General features: G+C 48.5%; 1 protein-coding gene and 1 long non-coding RNA gene across 2 annotated transcripts in view; one reads left to right on the plus strand and one right to left on the minus strand.

Moving 5' to 3' along the window:
• The window catches only part of LOC147690358 (potassium channel, subfamily K, member 16-like), a 234,674-nt gene that overhangs the window by 189,594 nt on the left and 28,136 nt on the right, over window positions 1-16,944 (minus strand). The gene's annotated exons all lie outside the window — the stretch shown is intronic.
• On the plus strand, window positions 8,080-14,783 carry LOC147690359 (uncharacterized). The gene is made up of 3 exons (XR_015299956.1): window positions 8,080-8,147; window positions 9,086-9,146; window positions 14,685-14,783. It is a non-coding gene; the product is annotated as an uncharacterized LOC147690359 (long non-coding RNA).

Here is a 16,944-nt window from a genome sequence, read left to right on the forward strand (position 1 = left end):
AGTACACTGTGATCATATAGCTGCGCAGAACAGGCACTCACCCTCTGCTCCTATCATTCAGGTGACAGTGGCTACGCTCTCCGTGAGTACCTCCTCACCCCATACCTCAACCCTGCAACACCACAGCAACGGAGTTACAATGCTGCACACATACGCACAAGAAATTGCATTGAGAGGACATTTGGCCTTTTGAAGAGCATATTCCGCATACTTCACAAGACTGGTGGGGCCATCAAATACGAGCCTGAGGTCTGCTGCCGCATTGTGGCCGTGTGTGCAATACTCCACAACATTGTTACCAAGTGCCGGATACCTGTAGAGATATCTGGCAGTGAGTCAGAAGGGGACAACCCTACACCTGCACATGCGCGTCATGCACGCAGGGAAAATCCCGCTGAAGGACAAAGATGGCGCAACCAAATCACAATGAACTGTTTCTAGTGCACCCACTCCCCTCACCCAACACTTCACTCATGCATGACAATGGAAATAATGACATGAGTCTGATGTACTATTATTGAATAAATATTATTGTTGGTTTCACAATAATATTGCATTATTTTCTACAGTAACATTTGAGGTGTATTGCGTCATACATCTCCAGATTTTGTAGTGGGCATGCTTATGTCATCAGCATGTCCCTGCCCTATGAGCATAAATGTCATTGGCGCCTCCGGCGTGAAGCTCCGAGTCGCCTCTCGACCTCTTCCTCCGGCTGAGCACGTGATGCCACAGTGGGCCTGCTGCTGCGGTGTAGAACACTAACCTGTGACAAAGAAAGGCTGCTGTGGCTAGATGCTCCCTCACTAGTGTCATCCCCTCCTGCCTGGCCGTGGCCAGTTGGCTGCAGAGCCTGACCTGCAGTGGTTGCCTGCTCAAGTGCCCGTGCCACATCCTGGCAGCATTGGACCATCTGGAGTTGCATGGCCAATGATCTACGGGAAAGTTGGAGCGCGTGTACACCGAGAGGCGTGTTAGGAGCTGCCGGTGGCGGCGCCGGGTGAGGTCTCGCTGGCTGAGCATGGCCGCAGTGTTTGCCTCCATAGCTGTGGTCATTCGGTCCATCCGGTTGGACAGCTGGCCAACATTCCTGGCTGTATTGTGCAGCTGCAGATGTATTGCTGCAAGGTGTCGTGCCTGTAGTTGGTGGACGCGCAGCATGCAGCGCTCTATTGAAAGCCCCGGCACACGCACCGGGGCTTTCTCCCTCCTGCCGGCACGTGGTGTACTTTGGCGCCGCTCCCTGACCTGTCCGCTGGACTGAGTGGGCACAGTAGTTGTGCGTTGTGATGGTGGCCTGGCGGCTTCTGGTGTTGCCGATGCCACTGGCATGGGTCTCACAGCTGACGATGGTGGTGCGCCTGTTGTCGCTGGCGTTGCAGGTGGTGGTAAGGCTGCTGGCTGGTGCTTGCCCAGATTGACCTGGTTGTGTGGATGGATCTTCCTCACCCTCAGAATCCTCATGAGTTTCATCAATTTGCAGCCCCTCACTGTCGCTGCTGGTGTTTTCAGCTGTGATGTAAAGTGGACGTTGATTAATTACATGTATCTTTCACATGGAAGGTTGGTACATGCATGCAGGCTACCATTCCCTGACTGGCTGTTGGATTGACTCTATTAGGACATGTCTGGCTGTATGGGGCTGAATGTAAATTGTGGTCAGACTACATGTCCCACAATGCAATAGGGATATTCTGGTGTGCCTGGGCTGCATGACTGGGGTTTCTTATGGGTAGCTCTTGGGTCATGGCCATTGTTAGCGGACAGGATCACAGTCGCATGGCACTTACCTTGGCTGTCTTGGGTGGGTCAGGAGGAGTCCAGCCGGGTTACCCCCACGCATGCCTCAGGTTGCAATGTGTCCTCAACAAGATCCTCCAATGGGGTGTTGGGAGGGACTGTTGGCTCTCCCCCTCCTGTTGCAAGGAGCTCACCCAGCCTCTCGGCAACCTTCTCCTTGGCACGACCTCGGAGGTCGTACCACCTCTTCTTGAGATCATCAATTGATCTCTGGGTGACTCCAACAGAGATTACTTTTGCGCGGATGCGCAACCACAGTCGCTGTTTCTCGGCCTCTGGCACCCTCCTGGAGTCCTTCCCGAACAGTCTATCATGATCTTTACAGACTCCCTCTATCAGATGTTCCAGCTCCTGTTCGGAGAATTTAATTTTTCGCTTTCTCCCTGTAGAACTGGCCCCTACTTCTTGCTGTGACATTGCTGCAGTGTGGTGTAGCCTGAATCAATGCTGGAGGTGGTTTAGAGTGGAGCTCTGGGCAGTGCTTCTTCCAAATCAGCCTCAGTATTCAGAATGAGGGAGGGAACTGCCTGCTTCCTGGTTGTGATGTCATCATTGTGCTCGAAATGCGACTTCCCGTTTTTGCGATCTCGCTATTTCAACACGGGAATTGTCCGATTTTGCGATTAATGTGCGATTTTGGGAAAATCGCTATCGGCTTTTGAGGCTGAATGCGAATCCCTATTTTTTAACACATATTTACATGAATCCCATTATGCGAGTTATAAATTACGATTCGGTATTAATCGCAATCTAGAATTCGCAGAAAATGGATTTCATGAATCTGGGGGTAAGCTTTTACCACACATGCCTTTACAACAAATTAACGTTGGAAAAGGTATGAATGGTTAAAGGCTCCCCGGCCCCTTGGTCCCCGGTCCACCGCGGCTTGCCTGTGCCGATTGTGTGGAGGGACAGGTTAGGCGCCATCTTGGGTGTCCCGGACCCCTACTGGAACGGAGTTAGCGCTCCAGCTCGGGGAGGGGCTTGGCCGTCAAATAGGATCGTCTTGGGCAGTCCTGTGCGTTTGAACGAGGTGGTGGCAGCACCTTGTAACAGCGCTGGGACACGAAGGCGAGCAGACTGCGAGTTAAGCTCTTCTGCACTGCTTTTGCAAAGCACGATCGCTGCTGGCGCTTTTTAATGCTTTTTAAACCTTCTTTTAAAAAAAACGCTCCCCTTTTTTCACTGACTCAATTGATGTAAAGAATTGTGTGGTGTTTTTAAACTGTTTGCCATTTGTATAATAATCATACCTTATTGTTGCTCCCCGGCCCCCTTGGTCCCCGGTCCACCGCAGCTTGCCTGTGCCGATTGTGTGGAGGGACAGGTTAGGCGCCATCTTGGGTGTCCCGGACCCCTACTGGAACGGAGTTAGCTCTCCAGCTCGGGGAGGGGCTTGGCCATCAAATAGCGATGTGTCCCAGAGCGCGCAGCGGTCTCGCGCAGCGGGCGCGCCGTCTGCGCGCCGAAGGAGCGCCAAAGGAGGGCCCGTCTGTGCCCGTCGGTGCCTCGGACGGGCCCAGGGCCAGCCACTCTGCTTGGCCTCCTTTTGTGATGCCCAGTTCAGCGACGCGACAATATTCACACACTGATCTTCTGAGACTTGCCCCCCACGGTAAGGGCCCGCCTTGCACACGTGTTGATTTAGCCGGTGTTCTGGGCTAGTGTGCTACGTGTGGTTTCCTTCCCCAACCCTTCCCCCTCCCACGTTCAGTCAATAACGCCACTACTACCAACATTAGGGCGGGACTGATCAATGCTAGATCAGCAGTTAAGCATGCGGCCGATATTTTCGAACTACTTTCGGACGGCCAACTGGAGCTGCTATTCCTCATGGAGACTTGGATGACTTGCACCTCCGCTCCCAGTGTAGAACTTGCGGTCCCCAGGGAGTTCAAGATAGTTAGAGTGGACCACCCTCTGGGCAGAGGGGGTGGACTAGCAGTTGTGTTCAAGAAAGGATGGAGGTTTGAATCCGAGCCTCTGACTGTGAGTCTAGGGAGTGAGGTTCTTCACTTCTCCATTACAATTTCTCCCCACTTTACCTTAGGTGGATCTTTGATCTACAGGCCCCCGGGCCTGGCTACCCAATTCCTGGACTCCTTAGAGGAATATATAGTGCCGCGGGCCCTAGGTTTTCCTAAGTTTCTTTTGGTCGGTGACCTAAACATTCACATGGATGTCCCCGATTCCTCCCAAGCTCGCAGGCTTGGGGAAATTCTTGAGCTTGCCCAGTTAGAACAATGGGTTTCTGGTCCGACGCACGCGGGTGGTCATCTACTTGACCTGGTGTGCACGAATTTCCCCATCCAGTCTGTGATTGTGGAAAAAACAACTTGGTCTGACCATGACTTGGTCAGGTTCAGCTGGGAGATGGCAGAGCCCAGCCCCCCGCCCCCTACATGCCATTCTCAAAAAATTAATCTACCCGCGTTTAGACTTGCCTTGTCTAACACTCGTCCACAATCTAAGGGGTGTCTGGACGAGGCGGTTGGTGTGTTTAATGAATGGGTACGGCAGGCGGCGACTGCCTCTACTAAGCAAACCATGCTGACTAGAGCCAGACGCTCGCCCTCCCAACCCTGGTTTTCCCCTGAACTGAGAGAGATGAAACTGGGCTGCAAAAAACTAGAACGAACATGGAGGAGGGAGTATAGCTCTGAGGCTAAGTCCGCCTTACGGCTCGCCCAAAAAGACTACTATGCAGCCATTAGGGCTGCAAAGGGTAACTATTATGCTGGGCGCATTAACAAGGCCGATAACAACAGCAGAGAGATCTTTGCGATTGTTAAAAGCTTTGTGTCCCCTGTCGCGGAAGCTGTGCCCCTCCCGTCCTCTGCACAATGGTGCGAGGAGTTGTCCACCTTTTTCATCACTAAAATAGCAAAGATTCAGCAGGGCCTCCTAGCGGCACTTCCTGCCGACTGCTCTGCAGCTGGCCCCTGTTTGCCCTTTCTTTCATCCTCTGGTCACCAACTTACCACCTTCGCACAAATTGCGGAGGGTGATGTTCTACATCTTCTCCAGTCCTTAAAATCGGGCTCTCCTGCCAACCCGTGCCCTGCCCGAGTGCTTTCGGAGGTGGCGGTAACAGTCTGCAGTGAGATCACGCAGATAGTGAACCTCTCCCTGGCCGCAGGCGCGGTCCCCCAGGTTTGGAAACAAGCCAAACTCCTGCCGCTCTTGAAGAAACCAGGACTGGACGTGTCGGTTCCTGGGAACTACCGACCCATCTCCCTTCTACCTGCACTCACGAAAATCTGTGAGAAGGTAGTTCTTCAACAAGTGGAGAGCTTTGTCGAAACATCTAATGCCCTCCACCCTGCCCAATCGGGCTTTAGGGCTGCTCATAGTACCGAGATGGCCCTGGTGGAGATGACCGAGGCAATCCGGGAATGTCTAGACGGAGGTGGCAGAGCGGTCCTAATTTTATTGGACCTCTCTGCCGCTTTCAACACTGTCCCCTATGACCTCCTCCTCGGTCGGCTGTCTGCCATAGGCATCGGGGGAGTGGTGCTGGAATGGCTGTCCTCTTTTCTATCTGATAGGACCCAGCAGGTTTGGATGCCCCCCCCCATGCCTCTGAGCCCAAGCCTCTGCTTACAGGGGTCCCGCAGGGGTCTACACTTAGCCCCTTACTGTTCAATGTGTATATTACACCCTTGGTTTATCTAGCTGAACAGTTTGGGGCTAAAATCTTAGGGTATGCTGATGATACCCAATTGCTGTTCACCTGGCCAGACGACAATCTGGACACGTCTACAGTTCACTTGTGTCTGGCCTCGGTATTTCGCTGGTTAACACAGGCCCAGCTGAAGTGCAATGAGGACAAGTCCGAAGTGCTTTTTTATGGCTCCTTCCCCCCCTCATTTATGAGCACACTTTGGCCTTCTAATATTCCCTGCCCAAAAGAGATAGGGAGACCAGCTAAAAATCTGGGCATTTGGTTTACGGAGGATCTCAGATTTGAACATCATATCAAAAAACTTTCAGGCACCTGTTTTGCCACTCTGAAAATGCTCCGTAAATTTTTCCCCTTGCTCCCTAGGGAGGCCAGAGAGTCGGTTGCCAGGGCGCTCATATTGGCTCGCCTCGACTACGCGAATGCACTGTTCAGTGGCATCCCGGCATACCTGGTTAAACGCCTCCAAATTATTCAGAATGCGGCTGTACGTCTACTATTTAACATCCCTAGATGGAAGAGCGTTCGCGCTGAGCTGCGCTCGCTTCACTGGCTTCCTGTAGCACAACGCATTGTGTTCAAATCTTTGGTGTTGGCGTTTCGTGCAATTCATGACCAAGGTCCCTCGTACTTGAGAAAGAGATTTACAAGGTACATCCCGGCACGCACCCTGAGATCCGCCTCTTTGTTTAAACTGTCCCTTCCCCGTTTTAAACGTGCCAAACTTGGTGGCCAGTCGCTGTCTGTGGTAGCGGCGCGGGCCTGGAATGCACTCCCTCTCCATCTGCGTTCCACGCCGACAGTGACTGCTTTCAAAAAGCACCTGAAAACTCACTTATTCATGAGTGCAGTCTAGGAGGACCCCTCTATGTTTTGTTCTCTGCCTTTTTTGTTTCCCCCCGCGCCAGGATACTCCCCAGTAACAGAGCGCGTTACAAAATGGTTTATACATTATACATACATATACGTGTACTGGTGTTTAGGACATGCTGGTAACGTTGGTCACAGCTATTGTAGTCATTAGAGGAAATGGAGAGACCATTTTGTTTCACTTGACAACCTGTGCCACGCCCCAAAACAGTTGCCTCTTCATTGTTATGGTAAAGGGATTGGGCCGGAGGCAGGTGGGGAAGGGGGAGTCCTATATTTAGGGCTTTAGACTGGAGGTGTTCTTTTTATGGAACTGGTGGCCAGGGTGAGGTTGTGCCATGGCATGGTATTAGGGTTCAGGGCTGGGGCCGGGTATTTTTTAAAAGAGCCGGGGGAGGCTCTGGTTTTAGGGCCCGCTGGGTGATTTTGAAAAGGGCTGAGGGGCCAGGGTGGGTCGCACAGATTTCGGGTTTTAGGGCTTAGGGCAGGGGTAGGCAGTGCTTAATTTCTGAAATAATAAGTGCCAGCGCGATGACCAGGAGGCCACTGCAGTTTGCACCACCAATTGCCCCATCATTGTTGCCAATGAGGTACCAAAACAACTACTAACCATCTCGCTCGACGGGTATTATTAACAAGGGCTAGGAACGGGGAAGGGTAGCGCTGGGGTCTAGTTTTAGGGCTCAGGGCTCAGGGCTAGGGCCGGCTCCAGGGCAGTGCGATCTGTGCCCTTGCACCGGGCGCTGACTTGGGATGGGGGTGTCATTTTTGCAAGTATATTAACAATTTAAAAGCACATGCTACCTTCCTGGCCTCCAGCAATTTTCCGGAATCAATTAAAATGTCAAGATAACTTTGGTGATGAATCGTCTTCCTGGAAAGAGATGGAGGTTTGTCTAGTGGCAGTTTTGACTTATGGAAATGCAGCGCAGAGGGTTAAAATGCCTGCAGCTAAGAAAGTGTACCACGAAGATAACAAAGTGCATATAATGTAAATAGGTCAATGGGTTACTGCTATTGTAAGAGAGCTCCTTTTGTTACATGTTGTTTGTAAGTCAAAATCCTACTATAGAACATTGAGTTAATAACTGTCATCATAGAGCTGCGTGTAAACTGTAAGTATCATGTTAGAGCTATACATCTTTTGTACCCAGTCTTTCATTATCCTAATCTTGCCAAAAGGGTTGATTTGGGTGGAAACAATTTTTGTTATTAGAGAGAAACCCTAACAATGGTGTTACATTTTAAATTCTGAATTTGTGCTTTTCCAGAACAACAACTCTTAAACTATATCGCCTACCAGTATCAATGACATGTTACTCCTACACTACACCTTGTAGTCCTGTCTGATGTAACATTTCCTATACACTGATTTACACACACCTATGATTATCTCTGTGCAATGTATCTGTAATGTAAGGTGCTCCAACACCTTAGACTGGTATGAGGGGTGCTATAAACCTAAATGAATCTGAGAGATAGTGGTGAAGGAATCCGTAGCAGAGGTGGTCATTGGGGGGGGGTGGAGGGGGCGCCAACAAACATTGTCGCACAGGGCGCCACCAGTGTTTAAAGCCAGCCAAGCTTAGGACAGGGGTTAGCAGTACTTAATTTGTCAAATAATAAGTGTCATGGCTGAATCATTAACACTCCATTCTCTTAAGCAAATGTACATATTTAAAGAGTAATGACCTAAACAATATATAGCCATCTGTATTTTCTTTTTTAGGATACACATGTATTATTGAGATCTCTGGAGTGGCAAAATGTCACTGTCTGGATATTTTTACTTCGAGTAAGTTGATATGAAAGTTATTTCTTTTCCGACATATGGAATGCTTATTTGGTGCATCGTCAAAATAAGTTTGAGTTTATAATCAAAAAGTGGACTAGTATCCGATTACAAAACAAAGTAGTCCATGCCTCTGGTCTTTGATTACCCAAAATAGTCTAATGCCTTTAGCATTGGTTATGTGAAACTTACAGAATGTGAGTCACTTGGGAAAACACTAAGAGGCAGATTTACAAGGCACTTGCGCCACGTTTACGCCACCATTGCGTGACGCAATGGCAGCATAAACGTGGCGCATCCTTGTGGCCCATTTACAACGTGACGCATCTAGGCAGATGCGTCCCATTGTAAAGCCCGGCGCCACATGTGGGCGTTCCGGCGCAGGGTGGGCGTTCTGGGGCAGGTGCATCTTGCAAAAGTGCCTGCATGAAATCTACAAGATTTCACGCAGGCACTCGTGCGACGCTGCTACATCAATTCCTTCTGATGCAGCACGTTAAGTATAGGGCAAAACCGAGCATTGCAGGAGTCACGTTGCGCTTGCGACACGACTCCAGCGATGCGTCGCCTTCACGTCATGATATGCGTCACGCATCTGCCTACCCTTGCGCCACGGCGCGCCGCATTGTAAATGCGGCGCATCCGCCGTGACGCAAGGGTAGTTTTGCGTGACGCATTTGTTCTGGCGCATCCCTGCTGATTTGCAGAGATGCACCAGAACTCATAAATATGACCCCTTATGTATAAAGAAACTTAGTTTAACTGTTATTCTATGAAAAGAAGTGGGCATATAGAACCGCTTTGAAAAAACTTGTTTATTAGAATGAGTTTTTTTTATTGGATTGACTATATTTTTGATATAATGCTATCATGTATAATTATGATATAGCTTACCACAAATCATCAAACATAAGTGTACATACATCTTTTGATTTTGGCAGATTTACTGGTCCAATGTACTAGCAATGGAGTTGTGAAAACACATAAAGCATACATTGTGAGGTATGTGCACACTATTTGTATTTTAATAAGAAAGTACCAATAATGTTATTTATACTTGAGTAGTGAATATGTAATCACAATGGGATATAATGTTCAAATTAGAACAAGAATTCCTCTCTATACACAGGATTGCTCCTCCCTTCGTTTATTAAAGATATTAGACAATGTGATTGTTCATACATGTGTATATACTTAGGTGGAAAAAGTTTTCCCAAAGTAATAAGTGGTCAATTAATGCGGATGTTTGTTCCAGAAATCTGTTCTGGTTTTTTTATTTTTAAATGTTTGTTATTCATGTTGTAAATAGTTTTTTATGTACTTTTGTAGCCCTGAAGAAGTCCGATTGTGGATGAAACGGTTTGGCAGTTGCAAAAAAATAACGCTTTTAAAAGAAAAATGAATAAAGGATGAAGTATAAATTGACAAGACTTCATCGACTCTTTCTTGGGGAAACAGCTGTGTCCTGAATTTATGTAATTGTGTATTTTACATTTGTAATACGTATAAGTGTGCTGGGCTGTTTTCTATGCTTAGAGCTATAAATCTTTTGTGCCCAGTCTTTCATTATCCTAATCTTGCCAAAAGGGTTCATTTGGGTGGAAACAATTTTTGTTATTAGAGAGAACCCCTAACAATGGTGTTACATTTTAAATTCTGAATTTGTGCTTTTCCAGAACAACAACTCTTAAACTATATCGCCTACCAGTATCGATGACATGTTACTCCTACGCTACACCTTGTAGTCCTGTCTGATGTAACATTTCCTATACACTGATTTACACACACCTATGATTGTCTCTGTGCAATGTATGTGTAATGTAAGGTACTCTGACACCTTAGACTGGTATGAGGGGTGCTATAAAACTAAATGAATCTGAGAGACAGTGGTACTGAAGACTTGAGAGGCAGTGTTAAAGGACGGGGTGAGGGAATCCGTAGCAGAGGTGGTCATTGGTTGGGCGCCAACAAACATTGTCGCACAGGGCGCCATCAGTATTAAAGCCAGCCCAGCTTAGGACAGTGGTTGGCAGTTCTTAATTTGTCATATAATAAGTATCATGGCCCCGAACAGGAGGCCACTGCAGCTTACACCACCCATTGCCCCGTCATCGCTGCCAATAACACTACCAAAACACCTACTAACCATCTCTCTCGCCTGCAGGTACCACAGTTTCCAAGTCCCCAAAGCTAAAGGAATGGCTGGGGAAGCAAGTATTAGTTATTTTTTTAATGTATGTTGTATTTATAAACAACCGTTGTTCTGCTCATCTCTAAATTAGATGAGCAGCGTCACCATGTGGAAGACTGCCATAAGTGTAGTGTTGTCAATTAAGTGCTGGTGCGGAGCATCGGAAACCAATCTAGTGGCAGAAAGCACTGGCTCAAATTAAGCACTGGGGCTCCTGTATTTTTAAAAAAGGCAGCGGGATGGGGGGTGGGGGGGACTGAAGTCTAGTTTCAAGGCTTAGGGTAGGGGTCGGTGTTTTTAAAAAGGGCTGGGGGTTAGGAGGCCAGTTTCAGGGCTGAGGGCAGGAGTCAGGGAAAACCTTTATCACGCATAGGACTTTAACATACATGCCTTTACAACTAAATTTGTTGTAAAGGCATGCATGGTAAAGACATACTCGGTATAAAAGAATGTGTGGTAAAGGCATTCGCATTCTAATGCATGTGTGGTAAAGGCATGCACTGCAATGGAATGCGTTGTTTGTCATACATTCCCAAACTCACTTCTTCCCACAGATGACGACATCCACCCACAGATCTCCCCAAACACTCATGTAAGCTACAGCCTTGAACCGCTCTCATCAAAGCAACAGCAAGCAAGACAACCTAACACCAGTGAGAGAAGCCTTCCATGCAAATACATCATATAGCATGTGTGATGGCAAATAGATGTAATTGGTTAACCGTGCATATATGGCATGGTTTATTAACTTGGTATAATTCTTTTAAGAGTACATCATAGGATATGACCATCAAGTGCTAACTGATTCGACTGAAACACCTAGTGGGGATCGGCTAAGTAGACACAGTTGACAATGTCAATAATGTCCAAACTGGACAGATTGGGGTGTGGCTAACTAGATGTTATAGATTGAGGCCATGATTTACTGAGCACAGTGAAAGAGGGCAGTGCTGTGCTTTATGAGGCATAATGGAAAGTGACCATGATCATGTTAACTCATCGAGGGGTCGTATTATAGAATGCAGAGAATTTTCCTTCTTAGCGCCAGGCGCACATTTCAAGCGGTGTGCTCTGCACTAGCAATCAATCATTTGTAAAGCCACTACATACCCGCTACTGATTGAACAGCCAGGTCTTGAGTATCCTCCTGAAGGTCAGCAGGTCTTGGGTGTGTCATAGGCTCAGTGGGAGGGTGTTCCATGTCTTGGCGGCGAGGTGGGAGAAGGATCTCCCACCAGTGGTTGTTCTTCGGATGCGCGGGCCGGTGGCGAGTGAGAGGGCAGAGGAGCGTAGCTGGTGGTTGGGGATGTAGAAGGAGAGCCGTCTGTTGAGGTAGGCAGGGCCGGTCTTGTGGAGTGCCTTGTGTGCGTGGGTGAGGAGCTTGAAGGATATCCTCTTGTTGACGGGGAGCCAGTGCAGGTGTCTCAGGTGGGGGTGATGTGGCCATGGTGTGGTACATCGAGGATCATTCGTGCCGAGGTGTTTTGGATGCGTTGTAGTCCTTTGATGAGCTTGGTCGGGACTCCCGAATAGAGGCGTTTCCGTAGTGGAGTCTGCTGCTGACGAGGGCCTGGGTGACTGTCTTTCTTGTATCTGTTGTGATCCATCTGTAGATCTTGCGGAGCATGTGGAGGGTGTTGAAGCAGGAGGAGGAGACGGCGTTGACTTGTTTGGTCATTGAGAGCGCTGAGTTGAGGATGATTCCCAGGTTGCCTGCATGGTCGGTGGGTGTCGGGGCTGCCCCCAGTGCCGTTGGCCACCAAGAGTCGTACCAGGCTGAAGGGTTGGAGTCGAGGATGAGGACCTCCGTCTTGTCCGAGTTCAGCTTCAGACGGCTGGTTTGCATCCAGTCGGCGATGGCCTTCATTCCTTCGTGGAGGTTGGCTTTGGCAGTGATGGGGTCCTTGGTGAGGGAGAGGATCAGCTGAGTATCGTCAGCGTAGGAGATTATGTTGAGGTCGTACTGTCGGGCTACATGTGCAAGCGGGGCCATGTAAATGTTGAACAGAGTCGGGCTGAGGGAGGCTCCCTGGGGTACGCCGCAGATGATCTTGAGGCTTTGGAACGGAATGGGGGAGGCGGACGCTCTGGGTTCTGCCGGAGAGGAAGGAGGTGGTCCAATCCAGAGCCTTGTCTCTGATCCATGCGGCGTGGAGACATGCGCATAGGGTGAGGTGGTAGAGGGTGTTGAAGCTGGCAGAGAGGTCTAGGAGGATGAGTGCTGCGGTCTCGCCGTTGTCCAGCAGGGTCCTGATGTCGTCGGTGGCGGTGATGAGGGCACTCTCAGTGCTGTGGTTGCTGCGGAACCCTGACTGGGAAGGGTCCAGGATTCTGTTTTCTTCAAGGTATCGGGTTAGCTGTCTGTTGGAGGTTTTCTCGATGACCTTGGCCGGGATGGGGAGCAGAGAGATGGGCCAGAAGTTCTTGAGGTCTCTTGGGTCTGCTTTAGGTTTTTTGAGTAGGGAGTTGATCTCGGCGTGTTTCCAGATCTCTGGGAAGGTCGCGGTCTCGAGGGAGAGATTGATGACATTGCGCAGGTGGGGTGCAATGGAGCTGCTTGCTCTGTTGAAGACATGGTGCGGGAATGGGTCTGAAGGAGAGCCAGAGTGGATTGTGCGCATGGTTTTGATGGTGTCATTGATGCTCACGCTGGCCAAGGCTAGCAGGGGATCGTGGTTGATGGTGTGCTGAGGGTCTGTTGTGTTGCTGTCTGTTGGGGCTGTCTGGGTGTTGAGGTGAAGTTCAAGTGAAATACGCAGCAGCTTTGAAGCAGCCGGTCCATGTTTCACTGTGCCAGCTGCACCGCAACTGCACTTTTAAGAGGGTAGAGAGATCCCCTTGATGCCGGGTGAAGTGAGTGACTATACCAGCCTACGAGGGGATGTCTAGGGGGACCATAAGACCTTGTTCATTCCTTCTAGAGGGCTGTCGTCAAGGGGTGCACTGACAGTGCGCCCTACTTTAGGTAGCTCACTATCAGCGTGCCTCCTGACAGCTTCTTTACCTTTGTACCACCTCTATAATAATGCACAAGAGAGGAGGCAAAGAGATTCCATAATTTGCATTGGGCCAAGCCCCCATGTAATTGAAGGAATGCTCTCCGATAATAGCATTGGGGTTATGTGTGCACCAGCGCTATCTGTGTTACAGAAGGGGCCACAGAAGCATCTACGGCCCCTTCTGTAATGCCAAAGGTTCCCCTGGGGGTGATCAAAGTGGGTGCAAACGCCCGTTGCGCTCCCGGGGCACTTTGGATAATACGGCCCCTGGGGCCATATTGAGCAATGTGGAGCATTTTCCTTGCCGCGTGTACATTTCAAAAGGTGCGCTCGGCGCTGATAAGGAGATGTGCGCTGTATTACTTTTAATGCGCTGCCCTCAGGGCAGCCGCAATGTCATACTGCTCCGGGGGAAGCGCATTCAAGTGAAATGTGGAGCAGCTTTGAAATAGTCGCTCCGTGTTTCACTGTTCAGGTGGCAACCCACCTGCACTTTTAAGTGAGATTAGAGATCCTCTGGCAGGAGGGTGCAGAGAGTGACTGCAGCCGCCTGCAAGGGAATGTCTGGGGGTTCATAGGACACTCTTTCCCCTTTCAGAGGGTTGGTATCAGGGGGCACACTGATAGTGCGACACCTGACAGCTTCTTTGTTTCTGCTCCTGCGTCCATAATACGGCACAGGCGCAGAGGGAAAGGGATTCCCTCATTTGCATGGCGCTACGCTCCCATGCAAATGAGGGAACCACCTCTGGTGATAGAGCTGGCGGTATATGTGCTCCATCGCTATCTATAGTACAGAAAGGGTTGCACAAGCATCTGCAGCCCTTTCTGTAATACCAAAGTGCCTAAGGGGCGCACAAAGCAGGCGCATGTGCCTGTTGCGCCCCTAGGCGCTTTCCATAATGCGCCCTAGTTGTGCTAAAAACTATGATGTAAACTGATCGAGTAGCAAATGTAAAACAGAATGTGTGTAGCTATGAACATATATGATGGCTGTGCCGTTATAACATGTAAATAATATTGTCCATGTAAAATATATATATAAAAACAAAATTTGAAACTAAATATTTTGAAGCATAACCAAATGAAAAACCATCATTAAACAGTACGCCTATTCAATCCACAGTTTGGCACTGAGCAGTGGCACTGCCACTTGGACTGCATTCATGTTTAGATGAGTGCTTTCAAGCACTGACCTCGACCCGTGTGAACACATTGTGCCTTGGAGTCGCAGTATTTCCTTTCCCACATCATGTGTGATGTCAATGATTTTCCCAGTATATTTCAATTGTGGGCGCTGCCTTTTTAATGAGGCAAAACAACTAACCCAGGCTTTCCATTGTGTTGTAGTGTAGCTGGGGATTTGTAGGAGCACAGGGACATCATCAGAGCCCCGCCATAAGAAACCTACACAGGGAGGGCTCATCTGCCCCCACATCCACCACAATGACGTGGACCACACCAAGGCATCAAGAGCACGAAAACAATAATGAATACACGAAAAAAAGACTCATTGTCCACCTCATTACAGTATGTGCTGAATATCACCAGTCAGGCAAATTTCTGTATTTTAAGACAAAGAATACCAGCAAGTGTTTACAATAGACACTTCTATTGCTGTGGGCACTTGATAACAATGTACATAATTGAAGCCAAAGAGTGTGAATTACTGCTTTTGTGAAGAATAGAAATACATTGTGGGGCATATTATCAAGAACAGGCGATACAATTATCGCCGCTTTAATCGGCAGTAAACTGCCGCTAAAGCGGCGATAATGGGCTTGATAATATATCCTTGTGAATTCCCATAGCAGCCCAGGTTCTGGTGTTAACCTGGGCTGCTATGGGAATTTACAAGGACATTTTATCAAGGCCATTATCACAGCTTTAGCAGCAGTTTCCTGCCGATAAAGCGGCGATGATTTTATCGCCTGTTCTTCATAATATGCCCCTATGTTTCTATCAGTGATAATGTGGTAAGTGGTAAAACCTGGTAAAACTAACCACGATTAGTCAGTTATTTGCCACCTGCTGATAGCAGCCAGAAATGTCCGTGGAAAGGGCCCTGGTATTGGGAACTGCATGTGACAAAGTCCCCAGTATTTCTATACCCAGCATGTTATATCACGTTCAGGGGCCAAAAATAAAGGATGTCCCCAAAAAACGGGGTTTGAGTGATTTTAGGAATTGTTACCTCTGGTCCCCCCCCCCCCCCCCCTCACCTCTAATTACTGGGTGACTCATAATTAAGGCCTTTGTGCTTCCAGAGCAGCAGTGAATCCTTTACCTCTTCAAGTTGCTTATTTGGCAAACTCTCGATATGAGGAGGCACGCAGACACTATGTAGGAAGGAACTGAAACTATGCACTAATGAGCTGCAACTGTCAATCCTGTGTTTTAAAGGCAGAGCTAATCTTTCTTCTGCTGTGTGATCCTCAGGTTGTGACTTAAGAAGAGGACAGCCCCCCCCCCCCTTGATAAAGTCAAACTCAGAACAACTTTCCCCCAGTAGCTGCGGCCTGCTATTAATTTCCACTCCAACCCAGTTTCACGAAACATCAAATGTGCAAGACAAGGACCCACACACGAAAGGCCCACCTTGGCACAAGAATGCGTGTACATCAATAGTCTCAATTAAATAACAAGGCTATATAACCACTCCTTGACTAACATTAGTGAAGTTCACCCAACAGTCCAGTTAAACAACAAGGCTTTAAAACCACCCCTTGACTAGCACTATTGTAGTGGATGTATGACGTTACGACGCGTACCGTCATATCGCTTGCTGTTACAACGCGCCTTTTACAACGCAAGTCGTGACAACGACTTGCGTTGGGGGCGCGGATCAAGAATAGTATAATTTACTATTCTAACACCGGTCCCCGTGGACACTAGGGAAGGTGTTGGAATAGTAAATATACTATTCTTAAACCTGTAGCGCCCTCCAGCGCAAATCGTGGTTACGACTTGCGTTGTAAAGGACGCGTCGTAACAGCACTGCATTGAAACATCCACGGTGTAAAGGATGTTTCCCATGTAGTTCACCCAACAGTCCAGTTAAACAACAAGGCTTTAAAACCACCCCTTGACTGTGAAGTTCACCCACCCCTTCAGTGAATAAATGCCTACATCAGTGTCACTTAGGAGTCGCAGTTGTGCTCTCAATGATTTCCCTAGTCTGTCCTCAGACTCTCAATTTTGAGCTGAATGCTCACTCTCCAAAACTACAGAAGTGGAGCCACAGATGCTTTTCTAGACCAGCTTCCAGGAACCAGCAAGAAAGTGATGTCCAGACCTTCTCTGACGAACTTACTGAGCGCATCATATGGGGTATTGGTTGGGGTTGACAGTTGCAACTGCACCCTACACTTCCTCTTGTGCCATGTCTTCATTGTATAGGTTTCGGAGAGATTGTGAAGTTGTTTCTAAATTCAACAATCATTGTAGGTTTTTTCTTTATCAGGCTTAAAATGTGCATGATAGACATTAAGCTGCCATCATGACCAAAGGTCATGCCACTTTTTTGTCTCTGTTGCCTCTTCATGTGGTCAAAAAGCACTCATTATCATTTTTGCTACACCCTTCGACTGTTCTAAAATGATAACATTGA

This window comes from Lissotriton vulgaris, chromosome 9 (genome assembly GCF_964263255.1).
Source record: "Lissotriton vulgaris chromosome 9, aLisVul1.2, whole genome shotgun sequence".
Taxonomy (NCBI): Eukaryota; Metazoa; Chordata; class Amphibia; order Caudata; family Salamandridae; genus Lissotriton; species Lissotriton vulgaris.